Genomic DNA, 9,598 nt, shown 5'->3' with positions numbered 1-9,598 from the left:
TAATTTTAAGTGTGTCAGATTAATTTAAATTTAGAATTGGAAAAATGCCTGTATATTAGTGATGTACAAATTACACTCCACATAAAAAATTATGCAAATTTCTTTCAAAGAAAAAAAAGCTCACTGCATTGCAGGAATTGCTACATGTATTATACAGTGCCTTCATACTAACCATTACAAGACATATCCACATTTTCTTCAGTATCTAGTCTGGTTTCTCAGATTATTACAGGATTATAAAGATTCCAAACAGGGAATGCTAATAGGTTTTGATAAACATGCAGTTTATTTTACGTCACACTCCTGTTCTAACTATTTACTGAGGCCAACCACAATCCCCTCTCTCCTTCAGCTGTGTTCCAGCAGGATATAGTGTGTTTTGTTATGTGGTTTTCTGAATAATGACTGCTTTGATGTAACCACAGTAACCTGCAGCACTGGGTCACCTACTCATAATGGGGGCAATTTCATCTCAAAATTGACATCAGAATTCTGGTGTGGGCCTAGTATTTACAGAGAACAGGCTATTTCAGATACAGTGGTAAATATTACATCTGTCATGCTGCCTGTTTCAGTGAAATGTCCCTTCTGTTTTCTGTTAGAGAAATGTTACTGGAGTTTAAAAAAGTGATTGGTTCTAACTCCTCAGGGTATGTTTGAGTCATATTTCTGTTTTACCCAATAAAAATTTCATTTACACTTATTTCCATCAGGAATTCCTTTGAAGTGTTTTGCTACAATAAATTACAGTTCAATAAAGAATGACAGCTGAGTTTATATCAATAGGCAACTTTTAAACACATAATCAATATAGTAAATATTGAAAGAGACTAATGTAAGAAAATATTTAACCCAATATACTGCAGCCATCCAGAGGCTGAAATATTGAAAACATTCAATGAAAGAATCATGATGACGATTTTTCTTGGGGTGGTACTCTATGGAAGACATTGATGTGAAAATGCAAAGCAGCTATAATGGCAATTTCCTTATTAGATATTTAGCCTCTTGTGTGAAAAGGTCACACTATGGCCTGAGAATTTACCTAAAAGAAAGCCCATGCACTGTCACTATTTTTCTGAATGCAAATATCAGCCCTCCACGTGTGGATTTGTAGAGATCAGTCATGGGAATTGTCTGAAGGTAACGCAGATATTCTGCCTGAAGCCTGTTATGATATCAGACAGTTTCCTGCCTATGTCACTCACAGACCATTTAGCACAGGGGTGGGCACTGAGGGCTGCTGTCCTTGGTGTTTTCTAACTATCCCTGCTATACCCACTGCTGATTACTTGGATTACTTGGTGTGTTCAGCCAATCAGAAACTGGAAGACACCAATTCAGTTTATCTTCCCACACTCCACCCTGAGATGGTATCTTCCATTTTCTGATTGGCTCAACACACCTGATCCAGGTAATCAGCAGTAGGGCAAAACAAACAGGACAGTGGAGAAACATGGATTTTTTGTTGTTTGTTTGTTTGTTTTTATGTAATCATGGCAGCCCAGTGATAGACCTGATGACTGCACCTCTCGCCCAATGTTACCCCCACCCCTCATGGACAGTGATGGCTGCTTTAAAGGCAGGTTAGTGGTTATCTATCATATCTATGAACTTATCAGCTATAGTCACATGCAGTGTAAGTTACTATCTTTTACCTTCCCTCATGTGGTCCACCCTTTCTAAAGCTAACTGTTTATCTTCTCTAGTCCAGAACCTGGTTCAGCTTATCCGTCTCTCCAAAAAAATGTTAACAACACAGCAGTGAGCTACACCACTGCTGGCTGACATGTACGTCTAAGAACAAGCATGTGAACAAGTGTCTGAAGGAAGAAAGAGTTAACTTGACCTCTGAGTTGTTTCCTACTCCACCCTCTCCTCTTGTTATTTTGTGTGATGGTGTTATGCCAGAGGTGTGGCCCAGTGGACAAACAGCCTTCATGGGCTGTTTAGCTTGGAGGACATATGCCTGTCTCAGTAGCTGGTGAAATGAAGAAAAAACAAGTGTTTGTTGTAATTAACATGTCAGGTGGCATGAAGCATGATGCTAAATGGATGCTGCTCCATGTCTGCAGTGTAAGTAGTGTGTAATGTGTAATTAGAAGACTGTTTGCCAACATGGGAGTCATAACTCTATTGTCTGCTCTAGAGGCTAGACAATAATTACAAGCAGCTTCAGGAAGATTGATACTAGCCATGAACATCTGCTGGCTGAATCTCTCTCTTATTCCAAGGCAAAACTTTGGTTAGTTTTAATATTTGCATAATTACCTTCCTACTTTACATGCACTTGTCAGCGATGTATGGAACAAACTAAACTTTTTTTTACATACTGGGCAGTGTTCTTATTTAAAATGTATTGTGTTATATTACTGAGTGGGACTTGTCTGTGTTATGATAAATGGGTAAATACAATACTGTGTTTGCACTGGACAAGCAGACAGTCTAGTGTAACATTTATACAAATCCCAGCATGAGCAGAGCAGAATAGAGCTGTGATATTGGGCCTCCAGCTGGAACTCAAATGCCTAACATTGTATGCACTTAAGAATGTGCCTGTTGTTGATAATGTATGTTTCATATAGTGTGCATCATTTATGCACTTGGTGAATTGGATTCAGGTGAAAATGTCAAGCCCCGCAGTGGAGCTTGGCGATGGCTGACACCTCTTGTGTAGCCGTACAAGCCCATGCATTCCTTTTAAGTTAGAGGATGCACACCTGCAGGGCAGAGCCTCAAAGTTCAGGATGAAAACAGGACCTGGCCTCATTAAAACATCCCCACCCTTCAGGACAGCTCAATTAAAAGCCTAACCTCATGCTGATCCATTGATCTGCTAGTGCAGGCCTTAGTGTCGGGAGGAAGGCTGAGTTATAAAGAAGGTGAAGAGAGCTCAGCAGAAAATCCGCAAAGCTATAAAAGAAAAAAGAATCAGAGGACCCTGAAGATCAGCAGTGGCTTTTCTGAGATGGGGTAACAGATTTTGGAGTTTAGGACAGTAGTAGGAGAAAAAGAGAAAGCGAGGTGAATAAAAATACAGATTTTCCAATTACCTGTTATTCTTTTTTAAACAATATTCATTGTTAGGATCCAGAGGTCATGTTTACTTCTGTAGCTGTATGTGATAGCCTTTACTTTTCATAATGATAAAACTCCCCTTAGTGGTGTGAGGATTTTATGATTTTTTTCAGCTGTCTTACACACGTAGGCCTAAAAAATACACATCATGTTTTAGTCATTTTGAATTTGCCTAGAATAAATAAGCCTTTGACTCACTGTTTTATAAGCAGGAATTGTTTATAACTTAGGACTGGCGTACTAAGTCGGTGTGTGAAACATTCCTTAAAACTGCATTTTTATGTTCAAGAGAACAACAGTGTTCCTCAATTGTTGAATGTTGAAAGAAACTTCCCAAACGTTCCCAAGATTCAAAATTGGGAGATCAGAGTCATAAGTAGGGGTTTGAGCACATTAGTGTCAGCTTTTTACTGATGACATCTTTATTGTTGTAGTTCCTTCTCCATATATTTCCTCTGCTGATTGGGACACAAATCATCATATACGGATATGAGCTCATCTGTGACAGTGTGGAGCATGTGTGGATGTGGGTGCAGATTCACAAAGGCAGTTTGCAATGACTGATGCACGTCGAGGTTTGCCTGAGAAGATTACACAAGATTTGATCGATTGTTGGTGTCGCCCTCACTCTTCATCCAATAAAGGCTGAAGATTAATGACTTCATGTCTGTCATTCAACCTGCAGTTCTCTCACATCACCCGCTTTGAATTCTGATAGCTCTTAAGAAAACAATTAATCTATCCGTCAATTCATCTATTCATTTTTATGTACGTGGGAGGAGTGGACAAGGAGATCTGATGATGGATGAAATGAATTGTTTTAATCTGCAAGATGAAATTTCTCTTTAACACTTTTGATTTCTAGACAGCACTTTAATAGAACAGCTTTAGCTGGAAAGTACTGACAAAAAAGCAAAATTGGACATGGCTGAACAATAAAAAAATTATAGTATCTACCACATCTTGAAGTGAGGAACTCTGCTCTCTTAACGTCATCCTGGTGCAGCTCGCTGCCTGAGAAAGAAGTCCTCATTATCTCCTCTGTCTGACGCTCTCCCTCACAATAACAGAACAACCACAGATGCTTTTGTTAGAAAAATAAAAATGTTGACATGGAAATTACCAGTGTAGTCCACTTAAAGTGCCACCTTTTTCCTTATTTTTGTGTTTTTATATCTAGCCTTAGAAAAAGGAGGAGACCACAGAGACAGTGAACAGGAAATTGTCGATGACATTAAAAATTAGTTGTTGTTGTGATGCTCTTGGCCTTGCTTAGCTCTCCTCACAGCCACCAAGACAAACGTCTGTCCTTATTTAGAAGCTGTTAACCTTTTGTGGAAGTATTTAATACCCATTTTGAAAAGAAGAACCTTATTTATTCGTGAGCCAATGAAAGTGATATACAGTATCTGAGGATATGCATTCACTTTGATCTGACATACAGCACAGGTCTGCACACCCGGTACTAACAGTCTTAATGCATCTCTTATGTGATTTGCACCCTCTGTCATATAAACAGTGCAGTGTTGGAGTCAAAGTCATGGATGCCTTATAATTTTGTGTCTGTAGTCAAAGTATGCTGAGGGATGAGTTTATTTTAGTAATGTCACACTGATCATATTTGAATAATTGCACAATGCTAAACAATATTTTCTTAATGGAGATGTCTGGTCACTCTCGACACAAGTGAGCAACAGGTATGCTGAAGAAAAGGTCTGCTTCTATGGAAACAAGATGCACATCTGTTTTTTTTTTTTTTTGTCCTCACACAATAAGCTGTGGACAAATCTAACAACAGCAGGTAAGTGTTAATATCACAATAGAGAACATCACATAAGTATCAATATTGCCATCATAGAGGACACTAGAGCAGGAGTGAAAATCACTTACAAATTAATCAGTCATGACAGCTTCAGAGTGATTCCCCACGGAGACAGGAATGATCAGAGGTCAATAGTCCACTTCAATCAGCTCTCAAGAGTCCATTTACTTGAAGGAGAAGCACTGATACATCGGGACAAAGGCATGTGAAGGACTCAATGCAGCTCTTTCATCAGCAGGCATTGATTATGCTATTCCACATTCCTCAGAATGCATGGACTTCTGGGATATCATCAAAGACACAAAGTAACAATACCATTTCTATTATTGGTTGTAGTATTACTAGTAGTATGCATTTTCCTGTTGACACTGGTATGTGTCTGCATGTAACCAGCTCTGTGCATCTTTAGATTTCCTGGTGTCTGTGTAAAAATACTTTAAAGTGCATCTGTCTGTGTTTTTCATGTTTTGTTTCATGTTCCAGTTTACTGTCCATCTAAGAATTGTGTCAATCCCCTGTCAATCTCCATCAGCATTTTCAAGGATCACTGGCACGTTTTAAATGTTGCTGGACACAAATGAGTTTCTAATGGCTAAAAATGCTTCTGCTTATGGTTCTCTATAATTCTCACATGATTTAATCTAATTTATAATGTCCCATCTCAGAGATGACTACATTAAGCCAGGAAGACTTTTAATTTACAAACATTAGTCCTGGTGTCCAGCCAGCACAGTCTTTGTGATGATAATTAGACTGAATTTATGTTTTGTTTTGAAAACTGTTACCAAGGCAGGATAGATGCAGGATAGAAGCGGGACCATTACGATCTTAGATTACTGTTCTAAGTAACATTGCTTTAAACGGACATTCAGAGCATTTTTCAGACAAATGGTCAATCACATCTGACCATTTGTGGAGTAAAAGCTTCCGACTTGATGTCATTGTTGGAGCAGGCGTCATTTTAGAATTGAAACCTCATAATTGAAACCTCATAATAATAATAAACTCCTTTTTCATATAAACTAACAGTACATGTATGCATGAACAGTTACAGCACCTTTTGGTTGGCTGAATTGCTCTGAAAACACAGTATATGACATGCAGATCCAGTCTGGTAAAAACTAGTTGCAGTCTCAACAAAGTGTTTGATGTATGACACAGGTTTTCAGTTAGCTGTCATGGCGACATGTGCACCAACTCCTCTTACTTCCCTTCAGCCTCAGACTGACTCTCTACACCTGCTTTGTATTATTAATTATAGAATTTTCCAGGAGCTGTTATCCTACACCTCTCCACTAGTAGACCTCACTAAGTTTCCTGCTCTAGCCACTTACCTGATTCAATCATTTGCCTGCTCTGCTGCCTCCAGCTCTCTTATCAGCATGCCTAGTATAAACAGCCCAGGTATCAGTACCCGTTTGCCAAATTGTCTGGTGCTTGTTATCAGCTTGTTATCTCTCCGACTCTGCCGGTTTGCTGTATCCCAATCATCCAGCCTGTACTGATCTATCACCCTTCCAAGTTGATGTGTCTCTGCTTTTGTTCACACTGGCTCTATGTATTATACATACTACATATAATGTGAAAAACACAAGCTGTCAGGATAGTAAGGTAGTGTGAACAATAATTTCCCAGTAGAGGAATATCTGCAATCTTCCAGTTAACAGGGCTGCAGCATTTCATTTGGTAGTTTTTGCATTCATGGCAGTATGGCCTAAGATTGGTGTTGTTTGTCTGCGCCTTTGCCCTCCTATCAAACACAACATTTGTTTTTAGTCTACCCCACCTATCAACCAGTGTCAGATGGGATACTCTACAGGATAGCCAGGATAGTTAATGGATGGACATCAGCTGCTATTGCTCATGCACCATGTGGAGCATGCCACCCTGATGATGTGTCAGTGTGTATGTCAGTGTGAAATAGTTTCATTTGTAAACCACAACAGTTTAGCTAAGGCCACAGTTAATTAAGCCATTTCATCAGGTCATGTGAAAGCTGATGACAAAGTAAAGATCAGAGCAATGAAGCAAACATTTTGCAAGTTGCATTTCTAGTTTATGCATCCCCATGATACAAGACTTTAGCTTATGTAGCATATGTGACAGTAAGATTGTTCATGAGGCATAAAGTATGATTTTTATTATAAATGATCACAATGTGACCCAAACTTTGTGTTGACCATCTTTGATATAGTCTTTGACTAAAAGTTTGAAACAGTTAGTGGAAGAAACTAATGGATGTGTGAAGCATTATTTATGAAATAATGATTTCTCTATTGATGACTCTCACTGTTACCCTGCTTTCAGAAAATTTATGAGTATTAAACAGAAAAAAATTAAAAAGTGTCCTGGTTTTCTGATCATGAAATGCGATCTGAGCTTACCCAAGATCACAAATATCAGCAAACAATATTTGTAAGATGATAAAACACAATCAAATTGTGTTTTAAGAAATTGTGAAACCTCCTTTGGCAGCAGTGACCTAAAAAGTGTTTCTTGTAACTGTGGATAAGACCTGCACAACGGTCATGAACTTTGGGTTCATTCCATTCATTCATTCCATTCTTCCTTATTGATCTACTTCAGCTCAGCCATATTTGTAGGACATCTGTCGTGAACAGCTCTCTTGAGGGCATTGCACAGCATCTCTATTGGGTTGATGTCTGGGCTCCAAATGGGACACTCCAAAAGGCACATTTTCTTTTCCTGAAACCACATGCAGCGGCTTCCTCCGTAGTGTTCTACTATGGACAACGCCACTGCTCAAAGACCTATGTATGGTACACTCATGAACCAGCTCCAATACATCCTTCATGTCTTTAGTTTTCATGTCTTTTTTTTATCTCTTTGAGCACCCTGGGTTGTGCCTTTGGAGCGATGCATGGCTTCTAAGGAGAGTATCTAATACCAATTTGTCTCCATTTCTAGAAAATATGTCTAACTGTGGTCTTATGAATACCTAAAATCTTTGAGATTACTCTGTAGCCTTTTTTAGTGAGAGGCAAATCAACAAGTCTTGATCCTAGGTCTTCTGGGATTTCTTTTTCCATGAGGCCTGACTTGTGAATAGCACAAGGGATTTTATAGGTCAAGGTAGTTCTAAAACACATTTTATCACCTAATAAATACTGTTTGTTGATATTTGTGACTTTGATGAAGCTCAGTTCACATTTCATGGACAATTTATGCAGAAAACCAGGGAATTACAAAGAGTACCATTACTTTTTTCTAGCCACTATATAGTTGGGAATATGCATTTCTCTCACTTCAATTTGTGGTTGCTTTTTTATTGTCTGGTGCCACTCTGGCTTCACACCTCCTCTTCCACCCACCGCCAGGCCCTACAGGACAACTCCCAAGAGTCTGTGGTGTTGACGTCACCTTCTTGTTATCAATGATTATCCAACAGAGGGACTTGTTTCTGTGCCACCAAACAAAAGCCTTGTCTCAGTCTCCTGGCAAAATGAACCTTTCAGGTCCCTCAGGAAGCAAACTATTCATTAATGTGTGACTCATTCATCTCTACAATGAGCTTGAATTAACCCAGGGCTCCATCCTGTTTGTCTGTCAGGTTAAAAAACAGTGGGATTTGATAATGTCTTCACTTAATAGAACAATGACTCACCAGTCAAGTTAAAACATCTAGTCATTTATCAGTATTCAGCAAAAGGATGAATCACACTATGAGTAATATTAACAGATACCTTTATTCTCAGGAAGTGAAATGTTTGATGTTGATCTTTGTTTGCTGCTTTTCTCTTAATTCTCAATCTACTTTAATTAAGCTTAGAATGTATGATTGACACACACACACACACAGCATCACAACAATCTATACTCAGCCAAGTTAATCAGAGCACTAGTGATTTATTGATTTATTTATTGATTTATCTGTGATGTAACTGTCAACAGCTTACATCATTGATAAAAATCCTCCAACCAGCAGTGAACCCTGAATCAAGTGTAAAGAAGCCCCTAAAGGCCTTATGTGATTGGAAACAGACTTCCTTCACCTGGCAGCCACACGGCAGCCCCAGCAGGTCCCTGGGTCATTCTATTAGTTGTCTGCTGCCAGTGACATCGACGGATGACACGGTCATCAGGCAGAAACCTCGCACTCAAACCTGTTAGAGCTCAGTGGTATGAATTTCCATTTTGGGCTTCAACTGAATGTTCTCTTTGGTAGACCAGCTTTTCCCAGCGTTCGATTTTTCTTCCATGCCCTTTGGCTGATAGAAGTCAATGTAAATCATGCAATCATTAAGGTTACTTCAGCACTCTATAAGAAAACATGTCTAGTGCCTTTGCTTGGCAAACTGCTGTTCCACTAAATCAATACAATCTCTGGATTTCTTTCATTGGTTTGTGAACCATTTTCTTGGGGGTGGCTATCCATATTCTAAAATAAATGAGCATTTACTACAACGCTTGAGGTTAGAATTGAACTGTTTAATGGTTAACAGCTCCCATGAAACAGTGCTAGCTTGGGTGCATTTATACTTTAGAGTATATTGGAATTAAATGGTTTCTTCCAGATGCATGGCATCCATCTGGCAATGCCTTTTTGCTCCTATCTTTCCACTGATGAACCTGTAATCTCCACTCTCTGTAAAGCATTTAAAAGCATTAGGCATAATTTGTTCCACTATAACAGATATGCTTCAACTGGCTTCACCAGTCCGTCCACTAACTCTATCC

The sequence above is a fragment of the Mastacembelus armatus genome, chromosome 21 (assembly GCF_900324485.2).
Source record: "Mastacembelus armatus chromosome 21, fMasArm1.2, whole genome shotgun sequence".
Classification (NCBI taxonomy): Eukaryota; Metazoa; Chordata; class Actinopteri; order Synbranchiformes; family Mastacembelidae; genus Mastacembelus; species Mastacembelus armatus.
The sequence above is the reverse complement of the archived record's forward strand: the minus strand, read 5'-3'. Positions refer to the sequence as shown.